We start from the raw sequence: 25,300 nt of genomic DNA on the forward strand, positions 1-25,300 counted from the left end.
CTCGCACCCCCCCCCCAACCCCCCCACTCCGCGCGGCCGCACGAGGCGCGCGCGGGCGCGATGCGCGGGGGCGGCGGCGCGTGGCCCCGCGGGCGCGGCCCGCAGCGCGGCCCCCCCACCCCGCCCCGGCGCGGCGCGGCGCCAAGAGGCAGCTCCGGCATCGGGCAGCGCGGGCCGGGAGCCGCCGGCGGGCAGCGCAGCGCAGCGCAGCAGCGGCTGGGACGCGCGCGGCGGGACGCGCTCCGGCGCCGGGGTGACCGAGCGCCGCTGACGGGAGCGCTGCGCGCGGCGGGGGCTCCGTCGCCTCTGGCGTCCGCTCGCAGAGAGCTGCCCCCCCCCCCCCCCCCGGGGCAGTGAGCGGTGACGAGGGGGCACCCAGGCCGCCCAGCGAGGACACCGCCAGGGAATAAACCCGCGTTCAGACCCGGAACAGGGAAAAAAAACCCATTTATTGTTCCCTCGGTGCAAACGCCACACGTACATGTCCTGCTGCACGTACGGTGACATCTCTGCTTTGAAACCTGTTGTCCACCTCACACGGGGAGACTCGCAGCTCACGGGCTAGTTTTAGGGCAATCTTTGCAAATAATTCTGAGCAGTGGGAGTTAGGGCAAGCGTGCTGTTTAATGAGTTATTAGTGAAATCAATTATTTCTCCAGAATTGCTTTTAAAAAACACGATACAGTTGCAAGGTTTAAGGTTCGCATTTGAGTTGCGCGAGAATCGGGAAATGCTGTAAGCTTTCAAACAGGCGGCAACCACTGCTGAGATCTAAAGTGGCCCAATACCATGATTTACATGTTTTTTATTGATTTCCAAAGCTTTACATGGGCTCACCGAACTTGTACAGGCTGCAGAACGAACAACTGCCCCAAATCTGAAATGGTTTTCAAATTTCATCTCTGCGCTCATCTTTCATGTCTGCTCTTTCCTTAAAACATAAATTTGAACTCCTTACCGCATACTGCGAGTTGAAGCGTGTCACTCAAAACTTCCCCTCTAACTGCAGGTTTGATCACTGCAATATTCTGATACGCTGGCAATTTTTTTCCTAGAGGAGCTTTCCCGAAGCAGAAGGAAGCCAGCACCGCTCTTCACGCAGCTTTTCCAGAAACCTTTGTAAATGAGTTACTCTGTGTACAGTTTTATGGTTTCACTGAACTTCTTAATAATGTAACTTCAGATGTGCCCAACACTTTTTATAGAATATCTGTTCCATGATTATGTAATAAAACAGAATGAAAGTCATCAATTTGCACTACAGAGCTTAGGTTGCTGTGGAAACCTTCTTGTTTCTTTTTTTTTTTAACATGTGCAACTCCTGTTTCTACGCTCGGCAGCTTTCTGTTCGGGGCTGTTGGTTTTGGGCTGTTGGTTTTTCCTACGCAGAGTACAAACAGTGACCACTAAGTTGGCATGTGCTTGTACCTTATTGATTTAGAAAAAAAACTTATTCAATCAAATCTTACTTCACATTTAGGTGTATATATTTATAATAGTTTCATTACTTTTCTTCTTGAGGCACTCCCACAGCACGCAGAAATAGCTTTTAGAAGGGACAAAACCTGACAAAGTCATCGAGTTGCATCTGTTGGCGATAGGCTGCAGCTGGCTTTTCAGAAATTCTGATTTTTTGTTTTAATAATAACCCCCTCTTAATCTCTTACTAGTACTTCAGGAGCAGAAGAACCCGGTAGTGACAGGAGTTGGTTAATTTTTCCAGTTCTCCAGCTTCACGCCTTTATGGATTTTTCTCGCCGCCAAGTTGACTAGTAGCGATACAGATACTTTTCCTGCTTAAGAAAGAACACAGCAGGATCCTCCTCAAAATACAAGCATATCTGAGCTCACTCTTCCCACTAAAGTAAATATTGGATGAAGATGAACTTGGGCATACAAGCAGGCTTAGGTAGACTCTGAGGAGGACATGCAGGTCTACAAATCAGTTGACAGAACAGGACCTACAAGCAACTAAAAGCAGGCAACAAACACTTTGTTTAAAGAGAATTGTGTCATTTATATTTCCTGATCGTGGGCGTGAAAATGATAGCGTTAGTAGATCCAGTTATACTGATGATAGATTATGTTTAGTTGCTGCATTGCACTGGAGTTACCTGTTTTCAAACAGAGTGACTTAGAGGGGCATAGGACCCACTTAAAAAAGAAATCAGTATGTTTTACTGTAGAGTCAGTGGAATGTAAGTTTACATAATTTAAAGTTACCAAATATATTTACACCTGTTCCTCTGATATATGCATTCACCAGCTTAATGAGCCTTCTATCACCTCTACACAAATACTGATTGCTTTAGTAAATATTCTTAGCCTAAGTCTAGCACTGAACAAACATCTCATTCTGTAAGGAGGCAGAAGCGCTAATCTCCCAGGCAGCAAGTAGGTGTTCAGGGTCATCCACATGCAACAGAGACAGACCAAAGCAAACAGCCACCACTGCGCAGGACTGCAAAACAGCTACTTCTTACTTCTGTCTGTTCCTTCTCCTAACAGAGCTGACTCCTACCAACCTCAATATTCATACTATTGTGTAAAGCATGTGAAAAGCATAACAACGTTGTGCAAGAGTAAACAAGAAATTTTGAGTCTGCGCATCCAAGTTTTTTTCTTCCTGGAGCTGTTTTTATTTCTTTCTTATCGTAAGGAGTCCACATCTCAAAACTGCCACCATTAAATTGGAATCTAGCACCTACTTCATTAGATTATTCAGATGGTTGGTAAGACAGTTCAGCTTTAAGGTTGAGTTTTTAAAATTAACTTCATCAATCAAACTAAAATTTCAAATTTGCTGCAAATTTCAGAGCTCCCACAAGAAGAGCCCTTGTCGGTGGGCATCATGGGTCCCAAACACTAACGCTTTTCAGAAAAAAGTAGCCTCCTCTTTCAGAAACCTGAACTGCCATTCACACACACAAAAAACGTAGTCGTCGTCACTAAACTTCTGTGTTGCACCATATGGAAGTAGTGGCAAATACACACTTCAAGGCCTTACTTAAATTGAAGAAGACAAGTCAGAAAAAGTACTAATCATTTTGTGTGACATGGTTAAAAGTTAATGACTTAATGACTACTGTGTACAGGAGGTGTTAAGTTAGAATGCTTGTGCGTTGCTTGTGGTCAAGTTGCTGCAAATACAATTGTGCCTGTCCCAACAGAATACACGTTAGCGTTTAACACCGTATTAATTTTAGACCGTTCATTTTATATCATACTATCTTGCCATAGTATAGATGTGGTCTGAAAGACAGCCGGCTGGGGAATGGAAAGATTTGACACAGTTTCTTTTTCTTAAATAGATCAAGAGAACTGCACAATCCTTTCAAATGCTCAGCAAGGGACAATGGAAGGTCAGAGTGCAGAAAGCAGAGATATTCTTATACCTCCCTGCAAGCAAGCTTTACTCGGCTATCGGTCTTCAGGTATCGTGGAAAATGCCACCTTTCTGCCCTCTCTTCCACAGAAGAGCATCCCCATACTTTACCCTTTCTGCCCATTCTCACGGCTACAGTTGCTGGTGCTTCTACTTCCATTATCACTGTAAGCTTGTGTTTTAGAAACACTGCCCAGAACCCCTGTTATCCGAAAAAGTCAGGAATGAATTTTAACCCCATGTAACAATCAATTTACTTGATTCTAGTATCTCATTGTCTACACTTGAGGTTCCAAACAGGCATGTTGCTTTCTTTCAAAGTTCATATTCTCTCCTTATCAATAAGATGGTTTAGGCTGTTAAACAACTTGGCTTTCCCATTACGTTATAAATATCTCATCTTGCAGAGAGAAACAAAAGGATCCAAGCCAAATACACTCTATTATCATCTCTCATAACCTTGCACATCCTTTTGAAGCATGAAGTGTTTCTCCTTTGTCTCTCAAAATAGGGATTCATATATCTCAAGAACTGGGCTATTCTTCCTTTGTTGAAGTAATCTTCTGAAACTTAAGCAGAAGGTCTCAGCTCTTGATGTATGGATCCAAAATATATTCTTTGTCATGTTGCACTGGGCCATCTCATGGATTTTTTTTCCTTAAGAAGAAAGAAAGAAGCAATCACACTGGCAATCTAAATGCAGCAAAATATTACAGCAAGCAATTTCTCCCTTTAAGGCACATCCATTGAAATATTCACACCCTGCAGCTTCATCCACCCACTTATTCTTTCACCAGGACAATTTCTGATTGCTGCTCAGGAGTGGGAATGATTTTGATGATTCATGATTCAAAGCAACCGAGATACAGCTAACCTCAGCATGAGTTGTAAAGTTGTTTTCAGGTATCCTAGGAACATCTCAATTATAATAGTTCTATACCGATATTCATCTAATACCAAAATTTTTACTTTTATGCAAAGTGGAAATCAGCATAAAATATTCCAGCACTTTTCATATTTTTGGAGTGATCTTCTTCAGAGAAAAGATAATCTAAAGTCACCCTGTCACAAGGGAGAAAGAAGTGCTTTCAAATGTCTCCAGAATATTAAGCATTTAGACCAAACTCTCACCTCAAGAAAAAGAAGTCAACCAAGAATAAATAATACGATTTCAAGTTACACAGATTGAAACATCTGAAAAGTTAATTTTACTCTATTTGTAATACTGCTTGAAAACGAATTATTAAAACAGAAAAGAGGAGGACTTGCATATGGACAAGTATATCTCAATATTGTTATGCCAACATAAAATACTTTGTAAGAAGTTTGCATGTTGCTTGCCTAGATGGTGTCTGGATTAAGTCAGGACAAATATTTCTTAAATTTTATTAGCAAAAAAAAGAAAAAGAATAGACTGACTAATGTTTTAATACCAATAGGATACATCAAGTACAACTACAGAAATTTCACAGTACAAGCAGTAATTTTTTAGGCTACTGGATCTTTATTTAAAATCGATCAAAGATTATGCTGAAGAAACTTTTCCATAATACTAAAGAAACAGAATTGTTTGTTGCTCAATTAGTAAAAAAATTTATTTGAATCTTCATGTTTCAAAAAGAATTAAGAAATTTGAGGAAAACATTATTGCAGCCTCATTCCCACTTATCCCTAATGTTCTCACTACAGCAAATTATCTATTGAAGGAGTGAGGAATTATAAAACATTAATTAGCACATTGGTGACAAATTGATACCTTTTCCTATTCATTTCTTTTAATGTTCTAGATATAAGAAGCCCTACCAACGTAACAATTAGCACCTTTCTTATTTTTTGAAATTGGAGTTCAGAAACATTTGTGAACTTTTCTTGTGGGTGTCATTTTTTTTCACTTCTCATCTTACATATTTCTTATCATATACCTTTATATTGCCTTGAAAAAGCTCTCTTTGATGCTAAGAAATCCGTGCTATCGAGAGAAAACATCTGAGAGCGGGTCTCACCACTCCCGGAAATGCAACAGGGTTACCGTTCCGGCGGCCGCCTCAGCTGATACCTGCTATCGCTTAGTCCATCCCGAGCCAAATCTCTACAAGGGAATGCGGAGTAATTCATTTTTCAAAAGCGCTAATGCTATTGCTCTGTTTCAGGGACGATTGAACCTCGGTTCATAGCGAAGAAAACCGTCTAACACACCTCCTGGGAACAGCAGCTGAAGAGTAATATTTTGTTCTGATTTACAGGCGCTGCGTTGGTCTGTTGAAATCAGGAAGAGATCCGTTTTGCTTTGAACCACCTGCAAGGCCAAGGCCAAACCCAGAAGACTTTCATCAGTGTGCTGCCACTTAGCACGCAGCCTTTCTGCTCCCTGCGTTAGTCACAGCAGCCTTGCTATCCAATTAAACAACCCAGGCTTGCTATTTTTAGGAGAACCTCTCCTGACACGATTTGGCGCAGTACAGGCGCAGGCACCCCCCGCTCCGTAAGGTGCGCGGTGGTGGGCAACAAGGCCGCGCTCGGCGCTGAGACGCCCCGGAGCCCCGCGCGCTTCCCCGGCCCAGGCCGAGCGGAGAGGCAAGGCCGGGGCGCTAGCTGCGGTGCTATGACCGCGTGCAGCCCCCCGACTGCACGTCCTTGCCCCATGGCTGCAGTATCATCAGCGACCCCCTGCGCTGACAGACCTGTCATGGTCAATGATGTTCATCCCATTTTCCTAGTATGCTAGTGCATGTAGTATAGCTGCTGGCATACTACTCCATTTCAACTGCTGAGGATCACGGTTACTGCAACATACCATCATGTCTAGCTGTTCCCTACTGAAGAAACACTGTTTAACCTTTCCTACTGTTGTATTTTCCATATTAATTACATATTTTAAAAACAGGACATAATAAACATCCTGTATGTTTACATGTAAAATTATTCTAATTATTTTTATCCAGTTAAATTCAGTAGTGTATATATGCCTATTCAAATTAAATCTAGAATGCATTTTTATATTTTAGAAATATCAGAAATAGAGTTTGCAATTTAAAATAAAATGATAATAGTCCAATAGACAACCAACTGAAGTTTCTAACTGCTAGTGTAATATGTAATCTTCCACTTAACAAGTAGACAGTTGGTAAATCCTTATACCAGCTTCCGATTCCAAAATGAATTCAAAGTGTAATCCCTGTAAAAGACATGACAATATTCCAGTCTTTAAGAGAAAGAGATATTTGGATGGCACTGAAGTTTGCATCCATAAATTGCAGAACTTCTAACACTGTGGTGGCACTCTTACCTGCATGCGGAAAAAAGCAACGTTTCCACTGCTGTATTATAATCATCTCAGGTGAAAAGCATATTTGCATCACAAAGCGAAAATTCAGCTAAAAAAATGCCACACTGCTTCAGTAGAAGCAGCCAATCTAACTTTTGCCCTGTCTTGTACTCGTGGTGCTCGAGATGCTGCTGTTCAGCTGTTGCAGCCATGCAAACAGCTCTGTCTGTATGAGGGGTCCTTTCCTGAAAAACAGCAAGAAACATCCTCACGTCATGATGTGCCTGACTGAGTCAATAGGAGAGAAAGCCCGATTAAGCAGGCTACCCCATGAGGAAAAAAGTACCATGCAGGATTCTGCAGGTGCTGTGTATGGGCAAAGAATCTGTTCTTTATCACCTGTAAAGCTCTGCAATAAAGTCTTAATTCTTTATGTTGCAGTCAATTACTTTCAGTTTTGGATGCTCCCCACAGGCTAGGGCAGTTTGCCTTTTACTTTAATCTGCTCAACACTGTCAATAAACCAAGAAGGTCTATGAGAATGAAGCAAGAGCAGGAGATATCAGGGGCACCTAACTGATGATTAAGAACTAAAGAAATAGTATTATACCAATCCATCAGCATAATGGGCTGTCAGAAGCACCCGGCTCTCCAAGACGGCTCGTACAGAAACGCTGCAGCTGAGGGCAGGCCACCGAAAGAGGAAGGTATGCACCCGTACTGTAAAGTGCTCATGACGGCACAAAATCTTAAACACTGAAAAAATAATGAGGGAAGAAGCTTAATAAGATCACTCAGAAACCAATCGTGACGCATGCAGTGTTGCAGCTATGAAACCTTAAGTTTTGTACAGAAAAGCAATATCCTTTATTAAACCCATTCATAAAAGCTGAAAAAAAACCCTTCCAAGGGGAGGGAAGACCTGGAGAAGAGTTTCCGAAGACTATTTTTTTCAGCTATACTTTTGCCTAGAAAACATGACACAAAGCAGAGGACTGATTCAGTAGGAAGGCTAATTTTTCATTTATGGTTTATAAATTATCCACCATAGTGTCACATTACATTAACATTTTGGATTGGCTATAGCCATTGCAACCTTCATAGACAGCACAAATAAACTTCCATATTTAACTTCAGTAGTACTAAAATCAGCAACTAATATAAAAATCCAACATACCTGTCAAGCAAACAAAAGTGCAAACACTGACACTGCAAACAGGTTCCTTGACTAATTGAACCTGTTAGGAGTATGAGGATAAGATTCAGGCAATTTTTAATAATTCTTTCTTCTCCCTATTGGTAACAGAGGAGGATCTCCAGGACTTTCGACTCAGCATGCACTGCTGCAAACATTTAGCTGCTTAGAATGAGAGGACTGCAAATTTCGATCTAATTATTATATTCTCCTGTTAATACGAGATGTTTTCTATTGGTGCCTGATTCCTCTCTCATCCCCCACAGCAAGTTCGAAATACTGTTTTGTTCTCCAAGCGCTTGACTGTATCAGTGTGAACTGAACCATGACAGCTGCTCCTTGTCACCCGAGACAGGATACATTCAGCAGAGATTTAAGATTTCAAGCCACTGTCTGGAGGAGCTAATGGCAGGATTTCTAGAGGACAGGTAATCTTCCGCTAATACTAATTCTATTGCAACCTGGTAAAATCTGTCATTCACCCAGTAAAAAATTTACTATTCCCTACTAGTTAGTTCAGAATTCAAATTAATTCTTGTGGTTTGCAAAGCACTTTTTCTATCATAAATAATGAAGGAAAGTTTTGTAGGGAGTATAAGTATCTTTCATTAGACCAACTCATGTAACTTTGAAGGAGAAAAATAGACCAATTTTGGGGCACAAAAGCCACTGAAGAAATATTGCTTTTAGAGTTACTACCAGTGCCTATAAAGAGGCAAAATGACTGCAAGGCACTGGAATTTATTACACAAATATAACATCCCTACAGTTGAAATTATGAAATACTGTTTATCTCCAAAGAATAAAATATAAAAAATATAACTAATACAAAATGAAAAGGAATATACAGCAGTATGATGGAAGAGCAATGTTTTACTGTTGTCTGTGAGATGGCTGTATTAACTAATAACTAACCCATATGTCTAATGTGTCTGATGAAACCATCTAAGTACAATGATAATGACAAGTGATAGAAATAAATTACAGAAACAAAGGGCAGAAATCCAGCAAAGGCCATACAGTAGCATTATATAACACGAAGGTGGTAGATTAACAAGAAATGCACATAGCACAGACAAAACAGAATCTGTAATTGTGTCAGTATGGGAAACTAGCTTTCCGGACAGAGAAGGGAAAATAAATATTCCTGCTAGCGATAGCATTCCCATATCCGTTACTGTGAGAGGTGTCAGATGCCTTTTCCAAGAGCTTAGTGAATTCACCTGAGGTGATACTATTGTGAATGGGATTTTGATTCCTAACAAGCACCTCATAAAAGGGCTGATCAAATAACCTTGGAGTGAACGAACATATGATGATTCAATTTAAATTAAATGGAAGGATGAACAGACACTGGGCTTAATCTCAATTATAAAAGGAGAATCTTGGGGTAACTATGGTAACTATTGAAAATGATTGGGCTGATAAACTTACAAACTTGAACATGAAGGCCTGCAATTTATTTGCAAATAATAGATTATGTAAAACTTGTATACCAAGCAAAGAGACTTTAGTAGAAATGGGCTCCAAATGAATAAACACCTCAAAGGAAGTTAATAGTGCAAATGAAAAACCTACAATGTCTTTAAAAAAAAAGGCTGAGATGTAAGGAGAGAGCTACAACTTAGGAGTAAAAAAGTGAAAGGAGAATGTGAGGGCTACCAAAAATTAATCTGACCTAAATATCAGAAGGGACAATAACAAAGATTTTTCAGACAAGTATTTTTTTAAAAGGCAACAGTTGGGGCTCCATCACAGTGAAAATGGGACAGAGATTAACGATAATCTAGAAAGAAATAGAAAAGACTCTTTTCTTCAATTCTGAGTAAGGATGAGTATCAGGTTCATGTGCTGAATGGCAAATTAACACCAGCCAGTTGGTGCAAACATGAAACGAGTATCAGATGTGTAGGAGGCAAAGGTCAAAGAGTTTAACACAATCAAATCAGGAACCTCATAGTATACATCTCCAGTTTCCAAAATATCTGGATACCTTTCTGCCGGTTCTGAAATCAGAAATTTGTAATACACCTACTCTTTTGATTCCAGTCCTAAAATGAGACTAATCCATTACCTGCATTGGAGAAGGCAGAGCAGGTGATCCGAGCAACTATTTACCTCTTAGTCAAACCTCTGCAGCATGCAAAGCTCTCAAATGCTTTTGAATGAAATGTAAAATAACATACAGCATTCCCACAACGAAAAGGAACTATATTAATATAAACTGACTGAGATACACAGTCAGAGGGGAGGATCAAAGTATCCAGGGAAGAACTGGGTAACTTCAGGAACGGTGATCAGTATGGGATAAAAGATAATGGTACAAAGTGGAAGATCATGCTCGCAGAAACTACATGTCTGCTGTAAGCTTAAGATTCATCGGTTGAAAATGAAGGGGGAGAAAGGATGGCTAAGCCTAGTATGTGACGCAGCCACGGGAAAAAAGCAAGCATGACACCAGGGCGAAGCAGGACAAATGCGAGCAGTGAAAATGGATCATTCAATGAAGCCTGGGTAAAACCTCTTAGTAAAAGCTTGGGAGCACTTTATGTAATTTTACCGCCCATCTTCCAGCAAGATTAATGCAGGTATAAAGAGAGGCTATTAGAACAATTAGGTAAGTGAAAAATCTATCACATAAGATGACCAAAAAAAAAAAGATCTTTGCTTGTTTAGCTTGGGAAAGCAGAGACAGAGAGAGGCAGTTACTGTCAGGAGATCGTTGCCAGTTCAGTGTTCATTAGAAAGACCTCATTATACAGTGTTATACATACCTATAAAAAGGTTTATCTTGTACTAGATTGCTGTTGTAATGAAAAATAAATATGTTTTTCAGAGCATTTGCCCCCATTTTTTTTTATTAAACACCTTTATCACAGTTTTCTTTTGGAGGGAGGGAGCATTACATATTATTCCTTAATAAAAAACGCACAAAAAGAAGCATCAACCTACCTGATTCTTGGCTGCTATAAATGGATATATTGTTAGGCCCAGGAGCCACAACACGTACCCTGAATGTACACCAAGCTGTTTGCATGGCAGCCTCCTTTCGTGCTTCTGAAATACAGAACGTGACCGATGCAGAGAACATCCCCTCACAGACAGTTCAGTAGAAATTTAGCACCGTATTTGAAAATATTTCTGAAGCCAATATACCAGCTACTGACCATAGCTAACAGCAGTTTGTGCACTTTTCATAAGCTGACAAATGTTATACCAGAAATGATCCTATAAAAATACAGTGAACTACAAGAAGTGTGTACATAGTAAATTAGCTTCCTTAGAGCAAAGAAAGTCAGGCAGAATCTGGATGAGCTACCTGAACGTTAAGAAGTCACGTTTCTGCATGTCTGATTCGAAACATATATTGCTGGGAATTGCAGCTTAAGAAATATCTGATTTTAAGACCAATCATGGCCATACGATTTACCCAAGCAAGCTATAAAAGAGTGATGAACCCCAAGCAGGGAACCATAATTTCAAATAAAGACACTAACACAGGAAGCAGCTAAAAGCAGTATTCTGAAGCTCTAAGATATCTGATATACTTCCAGAAATGACTTTCCCCAGCTCAGATCTTTATAATCCACAAATGCATAATTTCGCTAAGATTATTTGCCGAAATACTAAAAAAAAATTTCTATTTACAACAAACATGAATCATAGAAAGCTTCCTACTTAATGTCATATAAATGTGTTAGCTAAAATGCTTTTGGGACAGAAGTACTGTAATATTGAAAAATTTAATGGTAATTATTGTTCCTAAAATACCACTGTTGTTCACCCTGGGCGTTACAGATTTATTAAAGATTAATACAATGCTGTGAGGGTTTTATTACTGCTACTAGCAGAAGCTCAGTCCAGACACCATGAATGAAACAAACAGACCATAATCAGCTACATGACTGATCGCAGCAAACCTCATACTTTTAAAAGTCTCAGTGAGAGCAACGCGGAGCTGGATTTGGTTTCAGATGAAAAGGGCAAACAATTATTTCTAACTAAATCGCATGAACCTAATCTTACCGCATAGCTTCGCATCCCTTTGATATTGTAACACACTGTGCCGGCTTCTGACGTCCACAATTCCAAAAAGACAGTGAGAAACTGGGAAAGGTTCAGGAAAAAAATCCCAAAGAATAATTTGAGGTCTGAAAATATCTTCCTAAAATGGAAATTTAGAGATCAATCTCTTTAGCTTTATCGAAAAACGGGATAAAATATATCATCAGAGTCTATAAGCATATACCCAAGGAGATTTCTGATAGCTCTTTAAATCTAGCAGACCAAGGCTAGATACTGACAGCCCATTTAGCCTGGAATAGGTAAAGTTTTCTAATCATGCGAATAAATTAATAATTAGTATAACTTACCAAAAGATGTACAAATTTCTTCACTGCTTCAGCTCTTTACTCTAGGTTGGATATCATTGAAAATACATTAACTCAAACATATAACTCACACAAAAGTAACAGAAATAACTCAACAGAAATAACTCAATCAGAAATGATGGGCTTGATGCAAGTCTTAGGAAAAATTCTTAGGTTCATGTTTTTCAGAGTACATTATTGTTACCATTCTCTATACAACAAATTCTTATACAGGTGACCCTTACTCAAATTTATATGCATTACTGAAAATAAAAATAGATTTATATGCATAGATTTTTACAAATAGGTGTTATTTTAAAATTACATTGCTGGATGCTATATGTGTGTTTTATATGGTATATGCTTTATGCAAAAAATAAAAAAACTATTTAAAGCTTAGAACCATTTTTGTATTCTTTTCCATAAAGAAGTGTGTGAGCTGGTGGGGGAGAAGCCTCATTATGTAGAGTCTGAAACAGTCTAAATATAAAAAAGATCCAAACAAAACATGAGGTTTTTGGAAATTTCATAGCTAGGAAAAATTCTTTAGCTGTTAGGATCCCATGAATTTCCCTCTTCCTATAGTTTAAAACTTCCATTCCAGCCTTGAGAAACCAAAAGAAGCTATAGACATGACCTCTCTGACTAGCATATGGACAGGATATGCGTAGTCTGAGTTAGTGGGCAACACCATCTGCACTTGTTACTAAAGAAAGAGCTATAGGGGTATGTATCCGTTGTTTTAAGAACTGCAGCTGTCTGACTCCGCTTACACATCTGGAACGGCTGAGTAAATCCTGGGCATGATGGTTTAGTGAGCAGGGTGCCAGCGAGATGGTCAATACTGACCAGTAAAACTTACGGATACTAGCAGTTTTTACAATACACACCTCTAAAGACAGCTTCTGCTTAACCATTATATGTATATATTTTTTTCCTCCGGCTGTTCACATGCTTGCACTTGCCTCTCTGCCTGTCATCAGACATCAGCCTTGATCTCTCCACTAGCACCTCAGTCCTCTCTGGCTTTTCTGCTCTAGATTTAGTGTAGAAGTGGAAAGGAGGAACGGCTTCTACCTTAAAAGGGAGAGATATCTTTGTCCCTTCCCTTCACACCTTACTCATAAAACAGGAGGAGTAAAGTGGAGATCAGCATGGTCCTTGTACTGCTCTTTGCTAAGGAGACCAGCCTCTCATAGTCTCCTCAGGCTTCTCTTTGCTTGCCGAAAAGGAAAAGGACTTAATACTGTACAATCTGTAATGGCTTTCCTAACCATATACTGCTTTCGGATCATAGAAATCCATCGGTTATCAGGTGGTTAAAGCTCAGATGCTCAGAAGGTAGCCGCACAATGAATCTCCGGTAAAATCGAGGGACACGCTGTGACTTTGTGACGCTAAAAGCAGTCTCGGTATTTTCACACCTGCGCACTGGTTCCTGTTGCCAAAGGGACATTCAGCAGCAGACGGAGGGGGCCTCTGCGGGGCAGCTCCCATGAAACAGCGCGTGCAAAACACTCCTCTCGCAGCAGCCTTTCTTGTCTCATGCCAGTGTTGCCCGTCTGAAATATTCCAGGCATATTTCTCTTTCCTGGGCACAACATTGAGATTATGCTTTACTCCTTTGATGATTCATTGGTTCAACTAATGCAGGAAATGTTTTAGGGTTTTTCTTTTCAGATTAGACTAAATCTACCACAGTATTATCAGGTCAGCAGTCTCTACCAATTACTTACTGTAGCAAAGGCCTTGATTAAAGTGCTCGTGGAAGAGGCATCAGCTCAGTGATTTAGAGCACAAAGTTCACTTTTGTGAGACACTTCTCAATACATGACTCCATGAACGCAGCTGCCCGCGGAAGGGAATTGCTTACTTGCGTGACCTCACTAGAGATAAGTGAAAAGCTCAGCTGCAGATGATTAAATCTGGATAGATGAATCTTGCATTGTCTTTCAGCAGTTGTACGGAGTAAAGCAGCTAAGATTTGCAGGGAAGGAGCAGACTTGGAAAGCCAGGGTGTTTCCTCTTTCCCAGTGAGTCTTTCCAGGGGATTGCAAGTCTAATGTTTCCCATTAGCTGTAGCGAGACAAATACTGTTACTTAGGCACACACTAAAATTCAGACTGTAAACTGCTTTTCTGCCTCTTTTGTCAATGGTCTGTACACCATAAACTTGGGATTCAAATAACTTATCTAATGCACATTGCTAAAAGAAGCAGGATATCTGCTCAGCAGCCTTAACTGAAACACTCTCAGCAAGATTTTCAGTTCCTTGAGCATGGGGCAGGCACAGAAATGGAAGAGGAAAGTGAAGAATCGGAAGAGCTATATAGGTGCCCATTTACTGCTCTAATCCTACTCCTCTCTCTCCAGGGAACATCTCAAAACTGGGGCAGCAAGAGCCCTCTCAGACCAGAGCACCACTTTCTGTTCAAGATGCACATGCACATCTTCATTCTCAACGTTTCTGCACTGTGCAGCGAAACAGGAGAACATCTGCAGGGCAAAGCACTTGGGGCTGAGAACCCCACATCTATGATATGCGGCACTTGGGGTAAGCCCTGGGCTGCTCCCAGGGACTGAGCGCCCATCAGCACTTGGAGAGCATGGAGCATGCTCCTGGAGTGCATTTTCTAGTTAAGTTTTAACCAAAAGGAATCCAATTTGTGTGCTATGACACCACTCAGTGATGTGAACTGAAGTGCAGTAAATGGGAATGGATGAGAGATTCGCTTCAAGATTGCATCAGAGGTAGATGTACGCTGTGGTAGAAACTGCAGCTCAAGTTTTAAAATAAGTGTTTCCTCACGGTTGACCCAGAGCTTAAAAAAAACAACCAACCCCTCCCTCCCACTGCAAAAAAAACCCCAGAACACCAGAATTGAAGCAAAATTTTCAAATTTATAAAATCAGGCCTTGCTTTGAAGGCTACTTGATGGATATTAAAAACCTGACATGAGCCTTAACATCGAAAGGTACTTGCAAACCACAGTGAAGAGCATGCTAGAAAAGCCTGTGCTGGGTGGAAGAGAGGACCCATTCCCAACTTCCTGGCCCAAGATCAAGAGACAGCGAAGCATTATGAGAGAGGTTGTGTCTGTGTACTTAGGAAACAGAAAAGCCAGGGTATGGCATAGATAAACGGAGATTTAGCTGATCTCACAATAATCAAGTAGGGCATTTATCACAGAAAACAGATTGGTAAAATACAAACTTACAATTAGGTCCGAGGCAGGCTGGAGAGAAAGATAACAAGCTTATTGGCTTGCCAGGCAATATGGAGTAGGAGGACCCTACACAGGAGCCCTGGTTTCCTGCCACTCTGCTGCTCTACGGAGTAAAGCTGGTTTATATGAAAAACGGCCTTCAAAAACCTTCAAATGGCCTTCAAAAACCAGAAGGGAGAAACAGATACAAAGGAATCCATCAATCTCACCTGTACTACTACATGGAGAATCACTCACATGGTTAAAAAGAAGTGCAGTTTATTTAAGGACGGCTGTTTGTGTTTCCAGACTCAGCTAAGAACAGGAGAAACTTTAGAAAGAAGTTCCTCTGAAAAGGTAATTTGCAGAGGTTGTGGTTCTGCTCTCTCAAGTTTACCGCTGCTGTGAAAGTTGATGTAGAAAAAAAAATTCAGATACTGAACTTGCTGTAGAATTGCATTTTTAAATAGATAGAAGAGTATTTTGGTGACTAGCAAAATGACCTGATATTTAACCTTGACAGTTTTAAATAAATCAAATTTTTGCAATTAAATTTTAAAATTTGTTTCAAAGGCATTTTTAAAAATTCCCTTGTTACTCCAAGTCTATTGGCTTTTGATCCGTGTTGGCATGGATCTGAAATTTTCAGAAATATTCACTCCATTTCTGAGCTATCTAGAGCCTAGTTACATATTGGAAAGGGATTCATCATCCCCCAGCTTTGAGAGAACTTCAGAAAATAAAACCTTGCAGCCTTCGGAGACAGACTGCAGGGCTCAACACCAGCAACTGAGGCCAGATTTTCCAAAACACTTAGCTACTCTGCTGAATATCCGTTACACTCTCAGAAAAAAGTGCTTCCAGTGCTCACACAGCAAATAAGCTCTTCAGAAAACCTACACTGTGACTATGCAGAACTGATCAAAGTTAGTGAATACTTTTCAAAATTTAGGCATATCTGTTCTGTTACCTGTTGAGGCTGTTGTAAGAATTAATTTAATGGCAATGGTAGCGTATAAATGAGATGTGAATCACATTTTTGGGGGGGAACCTAAATGGGAACCTAACCCATTATGGTTTATATGGAGATGAGGAGAAAAAAATGTAAAAGACACTAATTTGGATACAATACTGATTTAGGCCTGTTTTAAAATGTTTAAGAGATTAAAAATAATTTTTAAGGTGCAACTTTGCATAATGCCAAACTTCATTTAATGTCAAGGAAACTGTGTGACCACATAGACGTTTGAATATTTTGTCATTATTCTGGCTACTGAATAAGCATAAATGTGACTATCTGAAATATCTCAGAAACACACCAAGTATATGGCATCTACCACAGCTCCCTTGGGCTCTCAATAGAAAAGAAAGTAAGTTGCTGTTGTTACCGGTGCCGCGCATGCACACACACATGGCAACAGTTCCTACCCCAAGACAGTTGCCATCTAAACACATTTTCAGGCATAAGCTAGAGATAGTGCTGTGATATGTAAAACAAAACGTAGGGGTAGAAAGCATCGCATCAGTTCCATGGTATTTTAAGCTTTCATTTAAGTAAGGATTGGCTGAATAGAGAGAAAAATGAGAAGGACCTGGGACACTGATGGATGAGGTGCACTGCATGCAGTAAGTCATTCGAGCCACAGTAGTTGCTATTGCCACCCAGGAGAAAAGGATACTGGCCCAGAGCCGTAGGTAGAAGCAGTGTGACGGCAGAGGGACACCAGGGAAGGACGAGGTGCAAGGTACGAAGAGTTGCTCCAAGGTGTCAAAAAACCTCACAGCAGCTCAGGAAACAGAGAAGGTGAGAAGGGAGCATCGTGAGCTGAAGAGAACTGAAGGAATAAAACCCGATGAGACTCCACAGAAAACTTGTGACGGGAAGCCCCATGCTGTCCCAGTCAGCTGGAGCAATCCATCTTCTGTGTGCATGTGTATTTTCATATAGGGAAAAATCTACGGCTTCATCAACCGGTATTAATGCTTCAACTTGCATAAACCCAGAGTCCAGCAACATACGGTGGTTTTCAAATTTTAGAAGAGTAAATAGAATAATGCGTTTTTGGAAGAGCTGTTTCAGCACTACAAACTGGAGGATATCATTGACATTTCACACAACTATTTAGGAAAAATGCCTGAAACAAAGCACTGTTATTCCACCACTAGAAATAGGAGTGTGAGGCAGGACTGTAGGCATCTGCTTCCCTTCTTTGTCTTCTCATTCAATGGCTGTGGTCAGGAGCTTCCCGTATTGTGCGTGTCTGGACCCTGACCAATCGCTCCATTGAACTGCCAGCTACTGCGTGGTTCGAACTCCAAATGTGAGATTAACATGCTGCTGCAATAAAAAGAGAAGCAAAACATGTCATTAGTTGCCTTTCACTGATCTAGTTTAATCAATTTGCAGCTTCAGAAGAAATGAATGTAATGCCAGGGACATTGCCAGAAAGCCCGAGCTATGTACAGCGTTTGGAAACAAAAGGTCTGTCGTCTTCCGCTGGTGATGTACTAATGCTTTGATTGCCAGGCTGAGGATTAGAAGTCCTTACATTTTTGCAGGTGACCTCACTTTGTGTGGATCAGGTTTATCTGTTAACTCTTACTAAAAAATCACTGGTAGCTTTTTCTCTACATTTAGAAACTCCTCTAAAGCGATAATCAGCTTGGCACTAAAATAACTGTTGCCTATATGAGTCAGCCTAAGTGATGAGAGATGGGTTCTCCTCACTTGCCTGAGCTCCTGTATGGGCAAGTATCGGGGACTGCAGCGCAGGAACGGCAACGTAGCTAAGAGAGCTGTTTCGGAAGGAATTTGTGGCAGGCCCTGGGGCGGCAGCTGTACCACGAGAAGCAGCAGAACAACAGGCCTGAGCATCTCTCAGTGCACGAAGTCAGAGAGACTCAAAGCTACGACACAGCCCAAAGTCAGTCTTCGGAGATGGGCATATGTACCATTAGCTTTAGACAATCTAGTTTAAACACAGGGGCTACCCAAGCTTTGGAACAGCCCACCGTTCCCAAGAGGCGAGACACAGCGCAGAACTGCATTTGATGCCTGTGCAACAAGGATTTTGAACTAAGAAGTTTCACAAAACTCTAGGTTTGAAAACAGCTGCGATATGCAATTGAGTACCAAGGGTCATCAGCCTTGGCCGGTCTCAGGGGTATAAGCATGTTGGTTCTTCTTCTACTACTACTTTTTTTTTTGAGAAAGAACAGAGACATTTCAAAACAGCCATGCTTTGGCATGTACTTGACTGGTGCACAAATATCTTGATGAACGTTTTTTAAAAAGTTCCACTCCATATAGATTTGCAGTGAAATAAGAAAACTTTCAAAGAGACATGAAGGAAATGGAAGTAAGCCCTGGATCCTCCTCCTTTTGAAAAAAAAATGCTTCTTTGCCATTAACCTAAATTTTTCCTAAAGGGCTTTTGGGGACTCCGTACACGGCATGCCGGGGGCCATCCTTGTGGGACGTTTTCCTCTAATCGCCTGTCATTCACATATGTTGATTTTATTGTGCAGCGAGATCCCTTCTATATAACGATTTTGAAAGGTTTAAAAAAATACCAGTCAGAGCATATCCAATCTCTACCAAGGTCTCACGGTCGGTACCTTTCCTGCCCATTGCTGTTTCCTTCAGACAGAAACGATACACACGTTCTTGGCGTAAATTAGTTTAGCTCCACCCAAATAATTCCCAGCAGAGGATCTGCCCTAACACATTCAGTAGATAAATTGTCTTCTATCAGACTACAGGCTCTTCAAAGCTGTAATGCATCTGCATATTCCACAGTAGAAGATAAGAGTCTTGTTACATTGAATCTGAAATTAAATTAAGCTTATTTAGTTTTAAGATAACTTTTATCAAAGTATGCCATCCCACCATAAAAAAAAAACAGACAAAAACATCGAAATTTCAGTCACCATATAAAATTGTAATGACTCACCGGAGACTTCATGTGGCATATGTGGGATAATGTTCTGTTTCATTACAAAACGGAAAGGATTAAAACTAAGAACAGAAATGGAAGTTTAGAATTTTAGAATCGCTAGAAAAACTACATAAATTGATTTACTCAACATAGTACCGGTTGGAAAAAAACTTCGGGAAACCACACATGGAAAACAATCGATCCATATTGAACAGATGAAAATTTGATCTTTCAGCAGATTTCTGAATTTTTCCTCAAAGTAATATTCCTTCTCCTTCCATTTTTGTGTAACATGAGAACAGTTTTGAACACAAATGTGCCTGTTCATTAAGGCAATTTAGACACAGATGATAATCTTATAGCTGGCACTATCCTCTGCGAAGCACAGCCACCTGCCTGTACTGAAATCTTCCTATACGCTACATTTACCATCATTCCCAATTTGTCCAGCTTCTGTTTACTCTACAAAAGGAAAAATCAAACCAAAATACAACCACCGCCACCACCCCCAGCACTCCTGGCCCCAAACCCAACTGCGTTTTCCCACGAGACCCGTTTTGACCGCGATAGTGGGCAGCCCATGGGCGCACAGGGCTGCGCGTGTTCTCGGCAGGGAAAACGCAGAGCCCACTGCAACCGCATTCACACCCGAGTCTGGTCGTGGTACCTCACGGTGATGGATGAGAAAGTTAAAAACAGGATTACCGAACTAAAATGAGAATTTGCAAAGACAGAACCATAACGCGCACTTTCCCGTGAAGGCAAAATCTGGGACTTTGATCACAAGAACAGACGGAGAAGAGGCAGTCTCCTCGCACACATGAAACAAAATGGTGCCAGCAGCATGTCTTCAGACACAAACACCGCGGACGTAGATGACGACAGCTTGGTAGCCAGAACTGTGAAAGATATTACACACAATCCTACCCTAGTAATAGAGGGGAAAAAAAAAAAACTCTTAAGGTTTCGAATCCTCTCCACCAGAAAAGTCTTGTATGCAAAATTCAAAGAGAAACCTGGAAATGATAACCAAGGAAATGCGAAGATGGCACTTTACAGTATCACAGAAACCCAGCAGGTACATGAAGACAAATTTCTGCCATTGCTAAAGGAGCTCCAATAGCTTTAAAACTCACCCAAACGTGGCACAAGGGCTACAGAGAAAATATCAGCATTTATGCCTTTCTTTCAGCATTGAGCTGCCTTTTCAGATTCGGTGTTGCCCTAGCTGCCAACTTCACAGGAAACGGCAGGACAGGCAGGTTCAAAACCGCAACAGCCCATCATCCGATCTTCCAGAAAGCTGCCACGACCTGGATTCGTAATCAAGAGAGGCAGATAAAGCTGTTTTGCCTGCTGAAATAAATAAATGAGAATCCACTGCAAACAACTGCAAGAAATACTGATAGTTCTGCGTAACAAACCCAAGACACCTGGGCCTTGACCCTAGAAAAGATGTCAGAGAATATGGTGCACAGAGACAGCTCCACCCAGGCAGCTGCTTTCGGAAATCTTTAGCAGAAAAGAACGTACGATCGTTGCGCCGCCAGTCCAAGGTTTACTCTGAAACTGCTCAAAGCACTGGCACAGATGGGCATTTTTCAAACATATACTACTGGATAGAGACGCTTGCATACCACCATATGGATAAGCAGGATACATGTATTTTGCTGTTGGTTTATAAACTACAGTAAGCTAGAGTGTGCTTAATCACCTTCAGCTACAGTTTCTGTATTCAGAGCAAGTTTTAGGTTTGTGTTTAGCTCAAAAGGGGGATTAACTTTGCTGGTGAAATTCTGCCCAAAGCTGGTGAGTGAGATCCTGAGCGTACTCTTTAGGGATGTGTTTGTTTAGTTTCACTATATTCAGTTTTCAGTAATTAATTGCTTATAGAATATACATATAGATATAGATATCTATATATTTTTCTCTACTAGACAAGAATCTTTATATATAGCTACTCTCAAGGTGACATTGCTTTGTGACACAGTCAACACGGTTGATGTGGCTGAATTTTTGTTCTTGGCGTACGAGAAGGGCAGAGAATGAAAATGCTTTCATTCTTAGAGAAAAAAAGAGAAAGAAGTTTCAGGGAGAGAGAGAGAAAGAGACAAACAGAGGGAAAGAGAGAGCGAAGGAGAGATGTATATCATTCAAAAGAATTACATTTTTAGACACTATAAGCTAGCATGGTCTTTCACTGTCAAACCTCTTTCATGCCCTGGCCTCAAGGAATACTTTGCTATTCAAAACTAACAAACCCCAAACTTCTCTTGTCCAAAGCAACCTGGCAGCAGCCCTGCAGCCTCTCCCTTTCGCGCCTCCTTCCAGCCCGAAAAAGGGAGGGCGACCGCTAAGAGGGGCGCGGAGCGGTATCCCTCCTTCAAAAGGCTGCTGAATCACGCAGTAGGCAGCCAGCTCGTCGTCATTTGTAGCTGTGTGGTCCTGTCGCATTGGAATTCAGCAAGAACATCATATGGCACTAAGATCAACATTGCGGGTATATTTTCATCTTCTGAAAAACAACATATTTTGAACAATTTTTAATGCAGATTTGACTGAATTATAGTTATTTCTGTAAGTTAAGCAGCAGACCTGGCTATGGGCTGGTGTGTGGGAGCACTATTATATAATATATATAAAATATGTATATTATATATATTATATATAAATATATAGCATATACTATTTTACTTTGTCACCGAGGAAAACCATTTAGACCTCTATGCTGTGTGGTGCAACACTAATGCACGGACACATTTAAACCATACAAGAAAAAACTTTGGTTTTCACTCTCACAGACATCCGACCTACTCCAAGCTATTTCTCCTAGGACTCATTGAGGATTGTGTGGGCAAAAGCAGAACTAATGCTATTCACTAAGCTGTCCTGACACTTGGCCTGCCAAGACTCAGTTTTCAGTTACTTATAATTTTGCCAGACTTTATCCATTTGGCCTGAAAATTTTCACATTCAGTGTCTCCTACAGAGAGATTTACACAGCTAGAGTAAGGAAAAATATATTATTTTGCTCATTTTAAAACTAAATTCCCTCCAAAGGGAAAACCTAACATTGCTCTCCTGTTGGCTTTAGGAGAATATGGAGGCTACAGAGCAAAGGTAAAGGTCTCATAGTAAAAACAGCTCCCTAAACTGGAGTTGTAATAATTTTTGATGCATAAAACATTTGCATAAACAGAGGTCAGACTGGTCACTCAAGTCATTCTCGTAATACTGTAATTAGTGTGCATTGAAATCACCTTTTTACTAATTTTTCTCCAAGAAATATTTTCATTTCTCTTGGATAGAATAAATGGATAGCACACTGCGGGGAAAAAAAACCCAACCCTTTTCTGTTTTCTCTTAAGCAAAATCAAATAAAACCATCCTGCAGGTATTCTTTAGCCTTTCTCTTTATTATTATTGTGCCTCCCTGACACCAAAATTTAAATCTAAACAAGCTCAAGCAGAGGAAGAGAGCAGAAAGCATGAATTCTTCTGGAACCTCATCGAAGGAGCAGCCCTGACCACCCACGGCCCAGAAGGGATGGTGGGACATCACTGGGACAACCCAAGCAGGGACCAAAAAGTCTTACCTGCGCAGAGCCAGCGTCAGCGAGTCGGAGAAAGCCCACGACTGGGGAGAGGCACCGCGTCCCCCTCCCGGCAGCAGAGCTGGGCTAAACCGGGGTGAGGAGGTGGAGTTCAAGCGAAATCTTTGTAGGAAGACAGACCGTTCAAGGCAAGTCGTTTGGTTAATAAATTAAAACAGTTTTCCCAGGTGAGCACAGTTCTCACATGCACTTGCAAGAAGGAAAGAACTGCCATTAAAAATGCCTCCAGGTATTTGTGTTTTTAACTCCTAGAGTCAGAATTTAAGGACAGATCTGGCATGCAGCTAGAACCCAATGTGTCATCACTGCTTAAAAGGAGCTGTGATGGCGTATCGCACCCTAGACTGGCCTTGGATACACAGCAGAAGGCTCAAAAATATCGCTGGGGGAATTTCACTATTGCGGCCTCTTGCCTGGTGCTGCACACACTGTATTCTGAAAACAGCATATAGCTAGCCGGCAGTACCTCCCCGCACAGCTGAATTAGTCCGGAAAGCTGCTCGGGAGGTGGGAATTCTCCAAGGCTTTTTGCTTGCTCCAGGGCTTGTTCCATAGCGGCACAATTACAAACACACAGCTGTAGGATCTGCTATGCTGCGGGTGCTGCCACCCTTGCCTGAAAACATTATTTCAGGGTCCATCTTCTTTACGAACTGTGCTCAGCACTCCAATTAATGCTGCAGGATCTGCACTCACAGTGAGACGAGCACAGACTTGTTTTTCTCCCAGGTAAAAGCCAAGGTAAAAGAATTTCATTCAGAGGGCCCACGCTCAAAGCTAGAGCAAGTTCTTGAAGTATGAGGGTTTCAAACTTCTTACAGCTGTCTGATTCTTTGAAGCCACTGCTCCTCTTCACTTAAATTCTTTAATGATAGTGATCAATTTATTATTGCACTTTAGGTCATTAATCTATCTTTCAAAAGCTAGACTAAATCTTAAATCTCTATCAGGATAGTCCCAGAAACGATGAGTGATTATAACCAAGAAAGCAATGTCAGGCCAATCAGTAGTACATAGGAGAAATTCAAAGATCAGGATGTGACCAAGCAATGGAAAAAGGCATTCGGCAGATGTGAAACAGAAGGCTTGATTTAAGTTGGCCCTCTGAAACCTTTAATCACATTTGCGAAGTCTTCTAATAAAATGTAAAAACAGTTTATGTTTTATTATGTTTGTTCCCGATTTTCATTTACAAAGAGGTTTCACAGAATTGCTTAAAAGAGAGCAAGTGAGAGCACACTGAAATAACTGCCATGAGAAGAACATGAGCATGGACAGAATATGCTGATTTAGATCATTAGTACTTCTAAGAAATTATAGTTACTGACTGTGGGTAGTCCACCCCTCACTTTGGTCAGAAGGCTGGTGCTGTAACGCTACCACCAAGAAACCACTCACATATTCTGCTCTTCACACTTCTGAAATAACAGCTGGCCTGATTCGCCTCTATGATTTTGCTCACTCTGACAATCTGCAACACTGGGACTCGTCTCGCAGACCTTGAAGCCATCAGCGCAGTTCCTGAGGCAGAGCAACACAAAATGACACCTGTAAGAAGCAGAGGGCTTTATAGATCATCCAGAAGAAAAAGGTGAAAGACTTGAGTTACTGCTATGGCCAGGTTGACTAGTCTAAACCTGACAAGAGATCATAGCCTTAACTACAAAAATTCAAACCCCAAGTTGCCATAAGGCAATCAAAATCAGCCTTTACCATCAGGGTTAACAGCTTCTCTTAGGGAGGGTTTAATACCAGAAAAAAATACATAAATTGAGGGGCTCATATTTTATGTCTGTTGATTGCTCAATCATTAGACTTCATTGGCTAGAGCAGTGGCTGGGGTACTTGGCTAAAAGGTGTCTGGTTCCTTACATTTTCTCCAGATAAGACAGTGTAAACCTTGTTTAACAAGACTAGAAAATTCTAGCATTAACTTTATACTTTGTCTTCATTACCTTTGTATTACTTTGTAGATACAGTCACTTGAACTGTTTTATTGTTGCAGTCTTCATTGAATCAGTTTGGTTACTACATTTTTTATCTTTGAGTAACTTAATTTTTCCTTATTCTGTTTTCAATAAAATCTATTAAAAGCATGAAAAACAGATTAACTTTGCTAGATTTTATGACATGTTATGAACACCTTGGCACAAGTAACTTCAGATGAGGAATGTCTAAGGAAGGCTTTGCTTCCAATTTAAAGCTTATTTACATCTAAGGAAAGTTATGACTTGAGTGGAGGAGAAACACAGTACAATAATCTGCATCTTTGTAAAACAGTCAATATAGAGCCATAAGAGAAATAATGGGATGATGAAAATGGAAGA

The 25,300-nt window shown here is 40.9% G+C and overlaps 1 long non-coding RNA gene across 2 annotated transcripts; it reads right to left on the reverse strand.

Annotated features, from left to right (window-relative positions):
* Positions 1-464: 464 nt before the first annotated feature.
* On the reverse strand, positions 465-15,027 carry LOC135329641 (uncharacterized). 2 transcript variants are annotated; one of them, XR_010391182.1, is made up of 7 exons: positions 12,219-15,027; positions 11,872-12,010; positions 10,798-10,902; positions 7,261-7,406; positions 6,672-6,895; positions 5,442-5,681; positions 465-4,042 (listed from the first exon to the last, which is right to left on the reverse strand). It is a non-coding gene; the product is annotated as an uncharacterized LOC135329641 (long non-coding RNA). The 2 variants fall into 2 exon arrangements; XR_010391181.1 differs by having other exon boundaries at positions 11,872-15,027.
* Between the last annotated feature and the right edge of the window lie 10,273 nt (positions 15,028-25,300).

This window comes from Dromaius novaehollandiae, chromosome 12, assembly GCF_036370855.1.
Source record: "Dromaius novaehollandiae isolate bDroNov1 chromosome 12, bDroNov1.hap1, whole genome shotgun sequence".
In the NCBI taxonomy this organism is placed as follows: Eukaryota; Metazoa; Chordata; class Aves; order Casuariiformes; family Dromaiidae; genus Dromaius; species Dromaius novaehollandiae.